Here is an 18,972-nt window from a genome sequence, read left to right on the forward strand (position 1 = left end):
GATCATTCAACATCATATCATGGATTTTTTCGACATTTTCTGGTGTAGTGACCTCTTTTGGGCGCCCAGATCGTTCAGCATCAACTGTGCTCGTACGGTCACGACGAAACTCGGTAAACCACTTATGAATCGTTCCAATCGACGGTGCAGAGTCCGGGTGATACTTATCCAGCTTGGCCTTGGTCTCGGATATCGTTTTTTTGCGAAGATAGTAGTGTTTGTTCAAAACTCGAAACTCAGATTTTTCCATATTAAAAAAAACTCGGACGTTAGTCGCTTCTCAGTGCTGTAACTTGTAAATGCGTAAACATAAATGGCTGAAGTTTTGACAGGCGTCATTTGAAGGATCAAGCTCGACGAAAATGGTTCACATTAGTGAATACTAATGCCATCTCTTAGAATTTTCAGGTACTTATCAGACTGCGTAGTATCATTGTAATCTTTTTTAATATTCTGTAGAAGTTATCGTTCATTGGTGTTTCTAATTAATTGAAAAATTCATTTCCTTACTACAGATACTTTTATCAGCAATTTTATCATAATATCATTTAAAATTGTTTTTATTGCAACATGAGGTGATCTTTCACATGTGTCGGTAATTTATGTACAAGAATTTATAAGTATTATTCCGTAAGTAATGCTCTCATTTCATAGATTTTCAATATCAGTTTTGAATGAAGTAATCGATATAATCATTAATTTCTCACGATACCTTCGTATTTTATAAATATTTACAAGATAATATAGTCGAAAAACTTTATTCTGTACCATATTAACTATATTGGCTAAGAGTTCTTCTAAACTAATCCAATCATTATTAAACAAAATAAAAGTTATTAATATAAAAAAAATAATTTCCTAATACTTAAGGCGTCGTTACTAAAACGGTAATACTTAAATCATGTTACATTGTCCGAAATGAATTCTTGTTATAAAACTTCTAAAATTAAAATGTTTCTGTTATTATATTAACCATGTATGTAATTAAGTACTTTACGATATCAAAATAATTATTACAGCTTTAGAAGCATTTTCCTTTAGCGCTAACATTCGTACATTGTTTATTTCACATAATCACATAGCTACAGTTTTTCCTTTTTACATTTTTTCCTGCTGCGTGAGTTACACAGGGGGTTATTAATATATTTACAATGCGAATTTCCATTACTATTCCCTTTTATTTGATAACTTCTTCTACTAATCTTGTGGGTTCACGCTGCATACTTTAAATTGTTCAAATTTTCCTTTTTTACGTGTTTTTCGGGTGTATGGGTTTATAATACTGTTTTTCTTTTTAATTCAAATTTTCATTTCATTGCTAGTACTATTGTCTATTTTTTTAACTTCGAAACTATTAATTACTTTGATTTTCCCAATCCGATTGAATACACGATTCAGGTTTATTATTTATTGGCGTTTGAATACCTCGCGTCTTTTTCCGCTGGCTCCAACTTCCGTTCCATCTTCCCCCGCCACATGGTCTTTGGCTTGGCCCTTACTACAGGGTCCCTCAGTCTTACTGTAGTTCAAAATCTGAAGACAACGACAGCGACAAAGAAGAAGAATTAAGATTCAAATCATTTATATAGTGTCAGTAAACACTGAAAACCTGTAAAACATCAACATTTTGCAGAGCAAATATCGGAAGAACGGGAAGAAAATAACAACATAGCCTGCAAACTGTCAAAATTGCACAAACGTTTTTAGCTGATTTTGACACAATTTGCACTTTCCTCTTCTGCAATTGTATTGACACTGTGAGATTTGATTTAACTTGTCCCTCTTAAAACCCGATAACACTACTTTATGAAAAGAAAAGGCAAAAGCTGATATTCTCTCTACAGACCACATACGTCGGACCCGGCACCTTTTGACAATCGTCACGAAGCTCAACGAGTGGCGTCTGGTTGTGTGAGAATGGATATACGTGAAGTGGTGTGAGTGTGGAAATAGTTACCAGTAATGGACAGCTGAGGCGCCACTAGACTGATAGCTGTGCTTCCTATCGTAATACTTCCTCTCAGTTTCACTCTGATGCTAGAATTTTGTTTAAAAAACTTTCTTGGCGAATGAAGAACATGTGTGTTTACTACTGAGCTACGTAGAAAAAGGCATGTAAAAACATTATACGGTCAGACGCCAGTCCGCTTCAGACATAAATCAATTTTAGCAGAAGATAGCTACAAGAGTTAATTTTTTTATGAACAGAAGTGGAATCACAAAAAAAGTAATTGATATTTGTGCACTTTATAAAAAACATACATTTTTGACACACAGTTACTTAGAATAATTATGTTATTCTTCATAGAGATATTTTAAAAAGCTGGCTAAGATTTAATTAAGAAATCTGTCCACGTAAATCTGACAATTTTCGCCAGGTTGTGTACCGTTCTATATCATTAGGATTTCTTTTTTATTGAATATTGGATAAAAATGGATAAGTTTTCTGAGATATTCTCGTTTTACTTTTTTTTTTAATTAATGCAATAGTACTCTTGCAACTTTAGGTTTTTTGAAATGCCGTAGTTAAATGTTTTGAAATTTCGATACAATTAACCTGATTTTTTCCTTATAAATGAAGCTGAAAAGGGTGCTGTTCGTACCCATAATTTGGTACAAACAGCCAGATTTTTCCAGTACGTGCAGACCTTCCTTTTTGTAACTTCGAAAAAAGCATCGGTTAGGAAACCCATTTGCGAAAAGAAATTTGGTGTATCATTTTTAGATTCAATCGATCATTAAAATTGTTGCATCTTTCTTGTAGTGTCCGATTTTTTGATAAATGCGATCAACTTCGTATTAAAATGTTTAATTTAACAAGTTAATGCATATTTTCGAAATCCCATACTAGTCTCGTTTTCGGCTTCTTATAATTGCAGACTTGTAATAATTCTGAAAATTTTTCGTAAAAACTAAATGATGAAATGGCACAATTTTAAACTTTCTATTATTATTTATTCATTATTACTTTTTTGTTTGTTAAAATATAATGGATACTCAAGGAGGAAGATAGAAGGGGCATGGGTCCTCTATAAATTCATAAACTATATAAAGCATCCAAAATTTTTACTGTGCCTATTTAACATCTAAAACTTATAACGACAACTGCTTGCATCACGCAACCCTCCTATTGTTAGATGAATTAGAATTTGGTTAAATACAAATAAATAAAATGTTATTAGGCGGCTTTAGAATCGTCCTTTACAATGAGACAAATATTTAAAAAAAGAGATAATGAAAAATCAGTTGATATCTTCCATTCCAGTTGAGTCTTATTGTATTTTTGTATTAATATTCACAATGTCAACCGATTTTAATTAACAGTGTTTTTTCTCTTTTTTGTAATTTTATGAGGAAATTGATTCAGCTCATCAAAATTTAATTCTGAAATGTTTTCATAATTTCACTTTTGTAACCAGTCCTTCTCATAACATTTGGATAGCGCTTTTAAATCAGAAAATATGTCTTGTATTCAGAGCTGTTTTTCACGCCTCTAGTCTTTATAACAACATTACTAGACAACCAATCTTTTCTTCCACACATCTCTGCGCATTTTCTATCTTTATATATACAGTACAAGTCCGATAACTTTTCAACTTCGGGGCTGTAGGGGCACAATATTAGGAGCGTGCATGCGTGAATCATGGGCGCAAATTATGAGAAAAATAGCACACGTAGTGGGAGAACCACAATTAGTGTGCGTGCTGTACGCACACTAATTGACGTTTTAAGGGTAGTGGAAATTTATCGGACAGCAAGTAATCGGACTTTTACTGTGCACTTATTGTTGAAACGACCGAATATTTGAAATTTGTTGTAAACTGCACGAATGATACGTATTTGTTTCAAAAATTCAGCAATTTTCTTACTCGCATAATTCTTTAGAAAAAGTAAGAAATCGGATTTTTTTTATTAAATGTTTCACCGTATTCTTCACTGGTTTACATAGAATATATTTTTTTTAAATACTGAAAGTATTGAAGAAACTTTTTGTCAAAATCATTTAACAGTGATTTTTTCAGTTAGAATCTAAAGACCTGAAAAAGCGAGTATTTGTACAAAAATGTTGGCTATTTGAAGAACACGTGTTTAGGGACATATTATAAATAATAAAGGACATTGAATTACAATTTGATGAATCAACTTATTAATACATTTTATTTTCAAGTATCTACCAATATTTATACTAAGAAAGTTCACGGTGAACTTTGTAAAATTTCTAACATCTCATAATTCAAAAAGTAGAAATAATTTCACAAACGGTCGTGGACTCACTATATAGCTAATACGCTTAAATTAACTTCGAATAAATAGAAAAAAATATTAATGGGCGATTTTCGAAAAGCTGACCATTTTAGACAACCTAATGATTAAAAACAAACACATTCTAAACGGCCTAAAAATATTCTCACCAAAAGTCGTCCGTACATTACATAACGCTTTTTAGACCTAAGTCCAAGGTACGGAATGTTTACAAAAAACAAAACTAATATTACATATTTGAAAAGTCAAGATGTTTTCACTGATTATGACAGTATTCCTTGCCAAAAGCACCCAAACAGAGTTGCATTCCTTTGGGGCACGCAACCTACCTCACATCAACCCCTCGGATCCTTTTTTTAAGCTTTTTTCCATCCTTCTAAACGTCTTTTGTACCTTGCGAGGTCGTCATTATTTGGCGAATTTTAGTGATCTCACAACATTCTCTTGTGAAATTTTTATGACTCCTTTTGTTCCCTCGTTTCTTTCCAGGGTTAGTTTTTAGTTTTTTTTCTAAACAAACACTACTGGAATCAATGATTTTATACTTATTAAAAAAAGCACGTCATTTAAACTTATTTTATTTTAATACTTCGAGTAGCTGAATGTGAACAAAATTAATTTAAAAGTAAGACTTATCACACGGACTTGTCATCGTAAATGAAATCGATCACTTTTACTGTTTTGCGCCAAGGTCCCAAAATCGAATTTACCACGTGAGTATTAAAGAAATATGTTTTTTTGACATTCTGGTTCTGTGCATTAACAAAACAAAAAAATCTGCCCGGAAAATACTCTCAGATACAACTAGAATCAAGATTCATTTGATGAAAAATATTCTGAAAAGGGAAATCAGACACACAGTAAAATTTCTGGGATCAATTTTGATGCAGCTTATTTCAAGATGGGTTTCTATCTCGCTCATAGTTGGTATACGAAACTATCGTCGATTGTTTTTGCCGCAAAACTGTAAAAACAATTGACAGTCGGTCACGTTTCGTACTTCAAGTCCGAGAAAACAATCCCTTGTGTAGTATACTAAGTATACCAAGAATTATTTTTGTTGGAGGTATATGGTACTCAGACGTTAGCTTTAGATTCACACTTTGTTTTTACTGCGTACCTAATTAAATCTGTTTTAAAGGAATGCTATACTTCTTTTCAAGTAATAACCGGTAATCCATAAATGCAGCAGAAGACTAATATCGCCGCAGAAAATCAAGAACCTCGACTTTAGAAGGCATTTTTGCAGAATTTTTTTATTTAGTAATTGAATGGAGCTATCGGGCTGTTCAATGGCTTCAATTGTGTGGTAACGTACAGTGATTCCTATTTTGTCCATAAAACTGAATAAAAATTATCTTTCCGCTTTAAAAGTCGATCAGAATAATCTTGAGTTTAATGAGACGAGGAGCGTGCCAAATGAGTAGAAAAAAGTGTAGAAGAAAAGGGTCCGTCATATTTCCCAGAAGCAGACAGACGTTTTCTCCAGATTTTCCAACGGCTGATGCTAGTTCAGCAGGGCTGTCTCAAAACTTTGAGTTGGGCTTCGCCCTTATATCCTGACATACAATTTTAATATTATAATATAGTATCAAGCTTACACACGAATTATGTTGTATTTTGTTTATTTAATTACGTTCACTTATTTCTGTATTATACTACAATTTTGTAATTATTAGGCTGTTAATTCGTTACTGAAATAAGTGACAGAATTTTTAATATGAACAATTCCATGTCAAGTCATTTTAAGAATTTAAGCGATTGTCAGAAATTTTGATAAAAATTGCAGTATTTGTTCTCTTAGGTGTTGATAGAAAAACTCTAAACTGATTTTTGAAAAATTCAAAAAAGTTAGAATATATTGAAAATTGAACATTTTTGAATTTTAACGCTCATAATTTCGGTGAATTTAATGCTATAAGGTTTATTTTCTTTAATTATTCTTAATAATATGTAGGATATTAAAAAATATTTCATCTTATGATAGAAGCTCTTTTTATATTGAAAATGATTAGCATAAAGATTGGAATATTACTTGTGTACTGAAATGTTACAGTCAAATTCGTAATCTGCCGAGAATGTCAATGAGCTCAATTAATGATAAATATTGTTGCATATGTATGGTTAAATAAATCGATAACCACAAATCTTGCACCATATGTATTGGAATACAAATATTTTTCCATCTAGCCGAAAAGAAAGAAGTTTTACCATTTACGATAACGAAAATAGAATTAGTATTTTATTTGTTTGAAAATTCTACTATTATACTTTTTGTTAAAATCTATATCTTTTGGTTAAAAATTGTACTATTTAATTGAAAATCTAATAATATTTTTTTAAACTTACCCGCTTTTTAAATTTTTTTGTTGAAAATGAACTGTTTTGGATATAAAATTGGTCCTTTTGGATTAAAATTCGTCTTTTCCCGTGTACAGTTTAAGTGTCGTCTAAAATTGTCTTTCTGACTTAGAAATTTAACCATTTTTGTGAAAATGCACCTGCCTTTCGTTAAGGTTTATTCTTTTTCGTTGAAAATTGAAGTTTCCTTTTTCGTTGTAACTTCAACTACTTTCTTAAAAGTTCATTTTTCTTGATTGAAAATGCATCTGCCTTAGTTGACAATTATTTACTTTGCTAAAAATTCAAATGCCTTTGTTACATACCCCCTTCACATATGCGCATATTATTTTTGGAAATTTAATCTGAGCATTCCTGAAATTCAATACAAAAATTTTTCTTAAATAAAATAATTTTAAAAAGGGTATTTAAGTCTAGAGGAAATTGCATTGTGAGAATGGAATGCACAGATAACGGATGCGGCTTGTAACGAAAGGCCGACACAGGGCGTAAAACGCAGCGTCACACAGTGGGGTATTTTGGATTTGTTCGTGCAAATAATCTTTTTTTCTTACAGTTTTTATTGAAATAAACATAAAACTGTAAGAAAACAAATTTTAAATTCTATAAGTTACTCTTTTGTTGATCTCTTCAGAATAAACGTTTCTCGGTTGAATAATTTTAAAATTAAAGTATTAACGTTATGAACGTTTATTAACTATTATTTAAAATTTTTATTTCAAAAATAGAATGAGAATAGGAAGCTTTGCAATTGTAATGGTTGACAACATAAATAACAATCAGCATGAAGCATTATTTGTACGAATTACCAAATATTACTGACATCTGAATAGCCTAAAAATCGGCCGACGACTGCCGACGTTGGTCGACGTTTTTTTACGTACTGACGATTCGAACAGTAATAGTGGCGTATCTCTCCTACAGTAAATGTGTTAGGCCCGATTTACTCGAGCCAGAACCCGGATTTCACAATTTATCCTATGACAAAAAATTCCGGGCGCAAAGGAGACAGCACAGTTTGGTACCCGATCCAGCACTATATAGAGGATAGAAACATTGTAATAAAGTACATTTTTCTTAGAAAAATTGCCAGGAAATTTCCAATTGCCCAATCAGCATCAGAAATTATCAATTACCAAAAGAGGCAAAAATTGATATTATAGTGGGTCTAATCAATGTATAGATTACTTCTTTTTCTTTTATTTTAAAGAATTATTAATATATATATTGCGCTTGAAAAAATAAAATAAAGGCATACTAATTAAAGGAATAAATAAAATTCCGGTGTGGCATCGCTTCACTCTTGTATAACCACACGGACAGTAGTCTATAAATCCCTAAGTTGGAATATAAAAAACAATGTGAATATCAATAATTGTATTAATAATTGTTATTTACTAATTCACCCAATCGCATGATCAGCTGATGGGCCGAAGTTGTTCATTTTCCGAATTCTTGAATAAAGTTCCACCTGAAATAAAACCGAAATCACGTGATTTTGTTTTTGAGTCCTCTCAAGTTACAAAATTATGTGGCTCATCCGTGCCGACTCGAACTGGACGCTTCAGCGAAGGGAAGATTTGTTGCTGAGTTTGAGCATTCGTGTTTCTTTTAATACAGGGTAGACGAGATTTTTGGATATTAAAGTCGATATTCAATGCAGGGCCAATTCAAGAAATAGGTGCAGGGATTGTCGATATAGAAGTGATGATCATTGATCCACCTCTATAAGAGGATTAGAACGAAGAATTGTGGCAAGGGTTCAAGAAATCAGAATTCTCAATGTATATTCTTTACCTTTTTCGGAGGAATACATTTTGAGGCTATGTGTCCCCCTTATGCCTTTAAGCCTTATTCCATCACAACCCTTACTACCCAAACGCCATAACGAGCAACCGAAAAAAGTAGTTAACACTTAGGAAAATCGTGTTTTAATTTAACTTGGCTACTTGCGCATCATAGCCCTCGTAATCAAGACATTATTACCATGGAATTTGCCAGGTAACTGTCAGGCCATAACAGTTAGAAATTGGCACAATTGCAAAATTTTCTAATACAGAAACTTTTTTTTCTCAAAGGAGAAATTGAGTTTAAATATATTCCAATGTGAAATATATTTATTGGCTTTAAAGACCGCAAAAAAGTGGCAAAATTGTAAAGTTTGATAATAATAGAGTTACAAGGGCAACAAGTCGAATTTGAAATGCCTTCCTTTTGCCATGAAACCACACAGTATCAGCAACCAACTGGATTACCCTATATTCTTAATCCTTCCGAAGGGGTTATATCCGCTTGACACTAATCCACGAAACCCCGCTAACATTCATTTTGAAAAGCGAAAAATTGATAGAATTTACAAGATATCCAGCCACCATACACAATTTTGAGTCGCTGACTTTTGAATCATTTGGAACTGTAAATTTAAATTTAAATAATGAGGTTATCACCTACGAGATCATTTCTATCAGTACTCCCATTGAACACCCAGTAGTAGAGGCAATTCTAGGCATGGCGGCTATTGAAGGTCTAGGAATTGGAGTTTTGCGTGAAAAACGGGGGGATTACAAAAAAAATGTCTTGCGGCTAAGTGGCTAATACCCAAATCTAAACCATAACTATGAACCATAGTAATGGAAGTGACCCAACGAGAAAGGATAACCGAATTGATGACCTCGGCGATCAAGACCTGAATGACCAAAGCATCGCAAATACATTGAGTGCAGCCATACCCAACTTACGTATTTTAAATCCTGGCGTAAACACGGATGCCAGCTTAGTCATGAACTCCCTTTTAGAAAACATGACAATGAAAACTAGGACTTACCACATTTTGGTTTATAATTGAAAAATGCCATCTTTAAAAGAGTTTATTCATGACGTGTGCAATGGCGCCGTGTTTATAACATCAGAAAGAAGAGATCAGGCAAGGAAGAGAGCGTCCAGTGCAAGTGAGGGGGAGGATCACTTGAAGAGGAAAAGGGAGAGCAAAGAGAGTCAGGAGAAAAACGCGCTAGAGAGTCCTTTTAAAAAAAGCGTAAGAACACGTCCGTCACCCCCCCCCCCCTAAAAATGGAGGGGCTGATGGAGAAGGAGGCTATCGGGGTGCTAATAGGCGAGATCAGATGATTGAGGGAGGACGTAAGGGGGGCTATGGAGCAGATGGAAAGTATGAGGGAGGACCTGAGGGTAAGAGATGAGAGATGGAAAAGGGAAGTAAAAGAGCTGAGGGGAAAGTAGAACAATTGCAGAGGGAGTTAGTGTCGCTAAGGAAGAAAAAGATGATAAAATAAAGGAGATGGATTAAGATATTAGGGAGTGGAAGGAAAGGGCGGAAAAAAGGCTGGAGAAGGTGGAGGGCAGGCCGTGATAGACGAGTGATAGATTATGATAGAAGAGAAAGTGGGAGAGCGTAGGAATGAAAAGCAGGAGAGAGCAGATAGGGAAAGGATAAGGGCAATGGAGGTAAGGATGAAGAGAAGAGAGAAGGCAGATAGGAGAAATAATATAGTGATAAGAGGATTGAAGCTAAAGAGCGGGGAAGAAAGGGAGGGTATGGATTCGTGTACTACGTTTGGCGCACTCCCCTTGTTAGTGGTAACAGCATCTGACCGGAAATCAATCTACGTGGTATTAATTTCTCATCGGAGATAATAGAATATTTTTTCTCTAATAAATATTTCTGATAATTATTACCACGAAATAAAAAATTGAACAGTGAATCAAAATAAAGTTAACATCTTGATTACTCAATTTCACTGGTCGATACCATTTAAAATAAACATTTTTTAGAGAATAATGTTGAATCATTTTAAAAATAATACGTTAGAAAAAGGCAATACTCAAGGCAGTTGTTTGTTCTCGCTTTATAATGGATTTCATTGAGCGGAATAACAAGAATAGGCTTATTTCTTGGACTTGAAGTTAGATACAAACGATTGAACTCGATTTTTTTATTTTCTCACTTGAATGCATAAGTATTTACATGTAAACAATTTTCCATCAAGGACCGAAAAAATTATTGAATGATTTCTTTGAAGTTAACTTTCGTCATACTTTAAATCCTCCTCTTCTGATATTTGAATTTCATGCCACGTTTTATTTCACAATGAACCTGTTAATATATTAAGAGAAGGAAACGGACAATTTGTATAAAAAAGTATAAATTACAACAAAAAATCAGGTGCACTTCTTGCACCAATTTCGAAATCTAGAACAATTTCTCGATTTCAAGCTATTGCCGTACAAAGGACATCCTGAAACTATAAAATATTTCTACCACGTCAGGTTTTTGGGCAAATTAAGATTTTTGTCAAAATTTTTAAACAACGCAGGGCGCGTACATGACGTTCGCAGGACTTTTAATTAAGCTCAAATTAAAACTTGAACCTTATGCTTTAAATTGATTATATATTTTTTTAAATATCCGACGCCCATCTTGATCAGCAACAAGTTTTTCCTGTACACTCGCTCATCTTGCCTTACCATCCGGGGGTGCAATGTGGGACAAACCATCAGCTAGATAGAAAACATGAATTTCAAATAAAAATCATATTTTTATATAGCAAACACTAAAATACGACCAAAATATATTAAATTATTAATTCGTCATTAGTCATAGTTATCAATTTTATACATAACCATGAATCTTAATTGGCAAAAGAGCATCCATAATTTTTCCTTCGACGACTAAATGCTCTAAATTGACATGGTATTCGACATCCTGGCCAAGTTTCCTTGTTTATGTGAAAATATTTTTTGATATTCGAAATAAAACACTACCATATCTAGTGCATTTGCTCGTGTCTTCGAGATGCAAGGAGCAACTTATTTTAAAAATTTTTATGAGCTTCCGTGGCACATAAATACCGTTGTTTTAGTTTTTAAACAAAATAATTTACCTTTATTTATGTAAGGATATTTTTTATATTGGAAACATAACAGTACTGCATTTAATTAAATAGTCTGCGTTTTCGAATCGCTCCGAATGATCAATTGACACTTGATGACCATGCATAATCTACCAATACGGACTTAAAAAATTCAAAACAATTCTTCACTATGTTTGTATGAGGAAAACTTATTTATTACTTGTAATGTAACATTAATGTAACTTCAAAAGGGGTCCATTGAAAGAACACACATTGGTCGACCTTTTGGTGGTCTCTTACAACTTCTCGACATAATATTTTTTATATGAGATAGGAAGATAAACTTGATAAAATAACTATTACTTTTGTTATATTAAGCGAACTAAGCATGCATCGTATAATTGTAATGATGCCAGGCACTATAGGTAATCATATGTAGTCACTATAGTAATCAATTTTGCAAAAGGTATTACAGAATGAGTCACGCACTGTCAGATCCTATAGTTCAGGGATGGCCACGGATGAGCTCTGGGAGCTAAAATCTGTCAACTCATCAAACCCTACTCTTACCGCCTTTGCTAGGATGGAGCTCAAAGAGGTGGGAGCAGGGGTGGGACCACGGATAAGCTCGCATAAGCACTGAAAGAAAGGGAACAAATGTGGAAAAATCCCGAAAAAGGAAAAGAACTGCAAGTAGTCCGTGGCCATCCCTGCTATAGTTAAAACATTTTTGTACATAAATGGAATGTAGTAGTTTTCTCAGCACGAGATTTTGTTTCTTTATCCATATGCATATTTGACATTATTCACACGTTATTGCCAACTATCCGAGCACTGTTCCAGTTTCGTAGTTTTAGTTTACTGGCTGCGGTAGTTGGTAGGAAATAGCGTATGACGTAAAATACAAATATACATTATAATATCGACATTTGCGAATCTCATTGTGGACCTTCCGTCAGAAGAGAAGAAATTAGCTTTGGCAATCAGGTTTTTCCCTGATAACTTCTCAGACTTTCCCTTTTCAGATGATCAGGTATAAAAAGATACATCAACTTTAGAAATTACATTTTTGGCGACCAGTGATCCTCTCAGGGAGAGGGGAGTAGCAATTGAGGTAGAATGTAAATTTCCTTAATTGTTCTCGTATTTTAAATGTTAATGAACTGGAATCTTTCAAATTAAAGGGGGTCAAGCTAGTTGAATAGTTAGGTTTGACAATTAATCACAACGCGGAATCCTCTGAAAAAGAGGGATTTCGAAATAAATTTAGATTTGGATGCTTAATTATAACCTGGAATCCTCTCACAAAGTGATTCAGCTGGAGAGATAATCAGTTTTGATTAATCATGTCCAGCAAACCTAAGAAAAAGACATTCGGGCGGGTTGGTTATCACTCTTCTTTCATTGGTGGGAACAGCATTAAATACTGATACACTCAGGTAAAATCAAATGTACGGTGCCCTTAAATTTAATCGTCTCCCATGAGATCAATCCTTACCATAAAGGTGTATACTAACCCACAGGAGATTTCACCAAAATTTTCTGATTTAAGAAACTAATACCGAGGTTCTGTTTTCTGAGACACGCCAGCACATCACATTCACAAAATGTGATGTCTTTGATTTCTTTTATATTACATAAGGATCGGCATGCACTCATAGTAGACTCTAGAGGCCCTCGCTTGACGTTCTGCAGGCTTTTGTGAGCGGTTCTGAAGATATTTTAATGTATTAGATATATGAGGCCCTCGTGTAAGAATCGAGCGTCTATCATTAGAGACTTTGGAGGCCTGTTCGGAAGTGTCTCCTCAACATTCTTAAAACAGTTGCAAACTCTTCTTATAATACAGTTATCTTGTGTTTTAAGTGCCGAATCTTCCCTATTGCGCCTCTACAAGTTCAGAAAGCAATCTTTCATCGAATTCGGTTATCTGCACTGACATACTCCACAAGATATCCAACCTGCGCCTTCTTATTTCTGCTTACTTCTCCCTTCTCACTGAAATCTGCTTCGAAGCAGATCAGAGTGATTTTGGAGTTCACTAGTGTTGATAACGGAATTTCCCTATTAACTTCCTTTATCACGGCGTCAACATGAAATTTCCACATTAATTTGGGGTCAAATATGACGCTTAAATATTATTCTAACTTTGCAAGTTCTAATCCCCTGTCGTAGAATTTGGGTTTTCTAAAATAAAGGTTTCCTTCTTATGGTAAAAACTATAAATTCCGTTTTATCCGGGTTAACAGATAAACAACGATCTATGCACCATTGCTCTACAACACTGAGCACTGATTGCATCTACTTATTTATGATGTAGGATCGCAAAAAGACAAGAGAAGAGTAAACAGTAAGCACACTTACGGTCAAAACAGATCGATAAATGAGATAAAAGGAAAGAGAGGCATGGCTAATCTCTGTCGAAGGGGATGGTAAAACTGTGACACTCGCTAATGTTGTTAATTTTTGCTTCCTTGTTGAGAAAGCTTTGTAGTCATTACAATTTCAGATATTTTAAATCTCATTCAATGAAACGTTTCTCAATTGACAAATGTATAATACAACCTTCTAAGCAATAGTCCGGATGTGTTTGTGTGTGGATAGATGGATGTGGCATGTGGATAACACCGTTTTTTCATCAATGGGATTTAAAAAATTGTTTTTTGTATTAAAAATGTTTCAATTTATATAATTTAAGGTTTTCGCATAAATAGAAAAGACACTTTGATACGACACAACTCAATTAATCTCCAGTATTCATCAATGTTTTAAAGTGCAAAATCACTAATGCTTCCTCTATGAGGAAGGAAATACTTTGGTATATAATCATAATGAGAAAGCAAAATGTTCGAGTAACATCCAGATTGAATTCACAGCTAGGTTAGTACGCCCTTGTTGATTTAATGTGTATTCACTTAAACGTCAAGTATAACATCAGAAAAATACTTTCATGGAAATATTATTTCTAGTTCTTTTCGTTCTAGATTTTTTGTTCAAGTTTCAAAACATTACCAGGTAACGGTAGGAACGAGGTCAGAATTAACGTTTTTAACAGGAGCAACTTTTTCGCTTTGTAATAATTGGATCGAAACTAACTCGACATTTAAAATAACCACCAAAAGAAATATGACTTAAGGGAACTATAAATAAATGTTTTTAAAAAGACTTATTATGCAGAAAAATTTATTTTTTTGTCATATTTTACTTTGAAAACAATATTTCTCACCATTTTTATTTAAGATTCTCATTTCCTGATTTTGATCAATTGTAATAACATTTTCCCACATACACCTTTACAAATTCTAATTAGCTATGCATTCACAATAATTCCAAACAATTCCATAATATCGCCAGCTAGACTGCCTGATTTCATTTGAAAGCGGTCAAGTCTCACTGTATGTTGGCACTATTATTTTTCTTAATATATCATACAATTATCAGGTAAATTATTAAAAATGTACAAAAATTAATAATTAATGGGTGATAAAGTAAGATTCACATACTTATTAGTTTTAAAAAAGAACTTACCAAAATCCTGGTGATGTGATTCTCCAAAACCTCAGCTAGAGCAATGTTACACATTGCTACGTGTTCTTTACCGAGTATTTTCAGTAGTTCCTCTATCAGTTTGCCAACTTTTGCTTGCTTATTCAGTGAAACGACACACCTCACTGGAAATTCATTACTGGCAGGAATATAAGTGACGCTTAGTTGTGTCTCCATAGCATGAGGCAATGGCACAGACAAATACATGAAGGGCTCATACGTTACGGAAACGTGCTTGCAAACTGCACATACAACCTATGAAGTATAAATTGATAACAAATATTTATTGACAATTAAATTTTTTTAAATTCATTTGAAATATAATTCATTTGAAAATTAAATGAAAATCACTGCTGACTTTGAAATACAATAACTTGAACATAAAAAAGCTACACACAAAATCTTACAAACTTCCACGTCGAATTACACCCAGAATAGATATTTTAAGTTTTTGATGATATGTGAGTGCCGACAAGAAAGGGACCCTTATGACCAGTTCTCTTTGAGGAGATATTTGTATTTTTCTAAGTAGACGTCAAAATGATTATTTATTATATCGCCTCTCTCTCTCTCTCTCTCTCTCTCTATATATATATATATATATATATCCAATAGAGGAAGAGCGATGATTTATGACCCGGAGAAACATCAGCACCAAGGTTACTCTCAAGCCTAACGATCGAACGCCTACTCTACCACATTCATAACAAGCCGGCAACAGAGAAAGAGAGGCGACACCAAGACCAACAGCGGGCAGACATCCGATAGAGGAAGCGCGATGATTTGTAAACCGGAGAATCATCAACACCCAGGTTTCTATCAAGCCTAAAGATCTGGCTGAAATGGATGACCAGCTTCGTGAACATTTTTCCGAAGGATCCGACCTCTGGACTATCATTTATTGTATGTATAATGCAGCGAGAACTTTGGCCGATGTGAACCGTAAAACAAAACCAACGGTTCATCATAAAACAAAGAGACGAATGCATCAACTTGCCATGAAGATAGGATAGGCAAGACAATACGCGTCCCGCATTCACTATGTGATTTACTACATCACATCTGGAAGGAATTTTACCGCCAAGGTTCGAAAGTTCGCGCGCGAACTGCGGACCCGTCATCACAAACTTAACAAGTCTAAGCTGCTCGCCAACAGGCAGCATATTGGTGAGAGCATACGGATACTATCTGTCGCTAAGAGAAATCTAGAGCGGAGGCAGTGGCGGGTCAAAGAAAATCAACAGTTTCTCTCTGACCCATCTCGACTCTTCCAAGACCCTCCAGTTACAGTCGATCACCCGCACAAACCAGAGGAGGTCGAAGTATTTTGGAAAGAAGTCTAAGAAGTGCAGCATAGACTCGACGAAGATTCAGAAAATATAAATAGCTTCAAGGACCTGTGTGATGCCTTCGTAACACCCGATGAAGAATTCCCACCCATCACTACTGAGGAGGTGAAAAAAGAATTAAGAGGGATGAAGAACTATTCCGCACTGGGACCATATTGTATCAAAACCTTCTGGTGGAAGCAGTTTTCCACAACCCATCAGCATTGGGCCTGTATTTTCACCTCATATTTAAAGTCGGAAGAGCCGATTCCGGAGTGGTTGGTGGAAGGGCCCACGATACTCCTGCCGAAAATAGGCAACATAGCTGACCCGAAGAATTATAGGCCAATTACTTGTCTAAACACACTGAATAAGATATTCACAGCTATCCTAAATGATAGGATTCTTCGGGCAATTGAACCTGTGTGGAAAGAAAGATATGAAAAACGAGGCTCAAAGAAAGGCGCAGTAGGATGTCCGGAGAACCTGCTCATCGATAGATGTGTCTGTAAAGATGCCGGATCTACCAGCATGACCTATCGATGGCCTGGATTGATTATCGGAAAGCTTTCGATTCGACCTCCCATTGACTTATCATCTGTCTTTTGAAAAGCTTAAAGGTTCATCCGCAAATCGTTTATTTGAGGATTTTGAAGCCAGGAAAACTTAATGGCATCCCTGAAGATCCTGAGCTCGTTGATAGAAGCGCTATACGACACCTTTGCGCTGGAGAGACTTATACATACCTGGGCGTGCCACAGAGCCGCATTCAGGATGTGACATTTATGAAGGATACTCTCCGAAGCAGATACAAACGTCTCATTCGGCAGATTTGGTCTTCCGAAGTGTCGGCGAGGAACAAAGTATCTGCAACGAACATGCTTGTCGTCCCGGTAGTACTCTATTAATTTGGAGTAGTTCCATGGACGAAGAACGAGCTCAGATCCCTTGATATCAAGACAAGAAAGGTGATGCACATGAACAAAAGCATGCATCTTAAGTCTTCTGTTCCGCGACTGCACATCTCACGCCGTCAAAGTGGTCGCGGAATATTGGGTCTTGAATATCTTCACAATAGGATTATTCTGGGTACAGCACATAGAGTCGCAAATGAAAGAGACCCTCTTCTTAAAATGGTCAGGAATCACGAAGAAGTGGGCAAAGGAGCGTTTCTGTATAAAGCAGCGGAGGAGGCTGCTGAAACACTCGGATTTAACTTCAATATTAGGGGTGAGCAAAATGCATCAAATCTTATCTATCTGAAGGACTGACTTCTGAAATTCCGGATTAAGAAAGCACAAGAGAAAAACTTTCGTGAACAGCTCCTCGATAAGAGGATGCACGCTATCTTCCACAGAAATGTGGAGGATTAGTCAATGTCGTGTGGGCTAATTTTTACATTCCTTAAATCGCCCGGGTTTAGGTCTGGTACGGAGGGTTTTATTTTGGCATGCCAAGACGGTGTCATTTCCACCTTAACATACCGTCGCTACATTTTGAGCCAAGACATTCTCGATGATAGCTACAGGGGGTGCCATGCAAACCCCGAGCATTTATCTCACATACTATCTAGTTGTCCAACTCATGCGGGAACGACCTACATCCAAAGGACAAATGCGGCACTAAGAGTGCTTTATTACTATCTCTGTCATTCTTACGGCATTAACCTTAATATCGCTCCTCTAAATGCTCCTAGGGAAATCGAGTCAATTGTCGAAAATGGGAAGTGCCGCACATACTGGAACTTTATATTCTCGACAATTGTTTCTGTTCCACACTCGAGGCCTGACATGGTTCTTCTTGACTTCGAGAAGCGAACCATGTTCGTTATCGAATTTTCGGCACCAGCTGACAAAAACATCATAGCCCAGGAGAATGAAAAGAAAGAGAGGTATCGAGACCTTATAAGGGAGTTGCAACGATTGTACCCAGAATATTCTGTTAAACTAATCGTCCGTATCAGCGGTGCTTTTGGCGGTGCCAAGCTTTCACTCGTTAATAGCCTGAAAAGCATCCCTGCGTATCAACAATATGCTAAAACACTTGCGGGGAGAATGCAGAAGGCGGTAGTCCTTGGATCACTCCGTGTCCTCAGGGTGCACGAAACTTTTGCCGGATTGTAGTATTGATTCCGCTACAGACTGTAACCACCTATCTCAATGTCGTGATACGTGGTTGTGGCTGAAATTTACCGCGATGTCGCTACCCGAAATGCACCATAGCAGGGGAGAAGCCATTATACAGGAGTATTTTCATATTTTACGCCTTTAAAGTAGCATTCGGATCGGCCATTCGGTTAAGTGGGCGAAGAGTGAATTGTGTTTAACGCTTATTTGCGGCAAAAAAGGTATGTTATGAATATATAAGATATGTATTAAATAAAGTAAATAAAATATTACATGCGTAAACTTTAGATTGACATTACCGACATTTACTTACAGCGATTAGGACAAACACGTAAATCTGAACATAGCCTCGAAATAATGATAGATCAGCCCGGCATATTTATTATACGAGGGTGGATCAAATATAAACCGGAATTTTACAAATACTTTTCTTAGCCAATCGCAAGCACTCTCACAGTGTAGGTTCTTGTAATGTAGTGT

At 35.4% G+C, this 18,972-nt stretch overlaps 1 pseudogene; it reads right to left on the minus strand.

Moving 5' to 3' along the window:
- Positions 1-18,972, minus strand: part of LOC117178703 — a 235,152-nt pseudogene that overhangs the window by 29,518 nt on the left and 186,662 nt on the right.

The sequence above is a fragment of the Belonocnema kinseyi genome, chromosome 8 (genome assembly GCF_010883055.1).
Source record: "Belonocnema kinseyi isolate 2016_QV_RU_SX_M_011 chromosome 8, B_treatae_v1, whole genome shotgun sequence".
Classification (NCBI taxonomy): Eukaryota; Metazoa; Arthropoda; class Insecta; order Hymenoptera; family Cynipidae; genus Belonocnema; species Belonocnema kinseyi.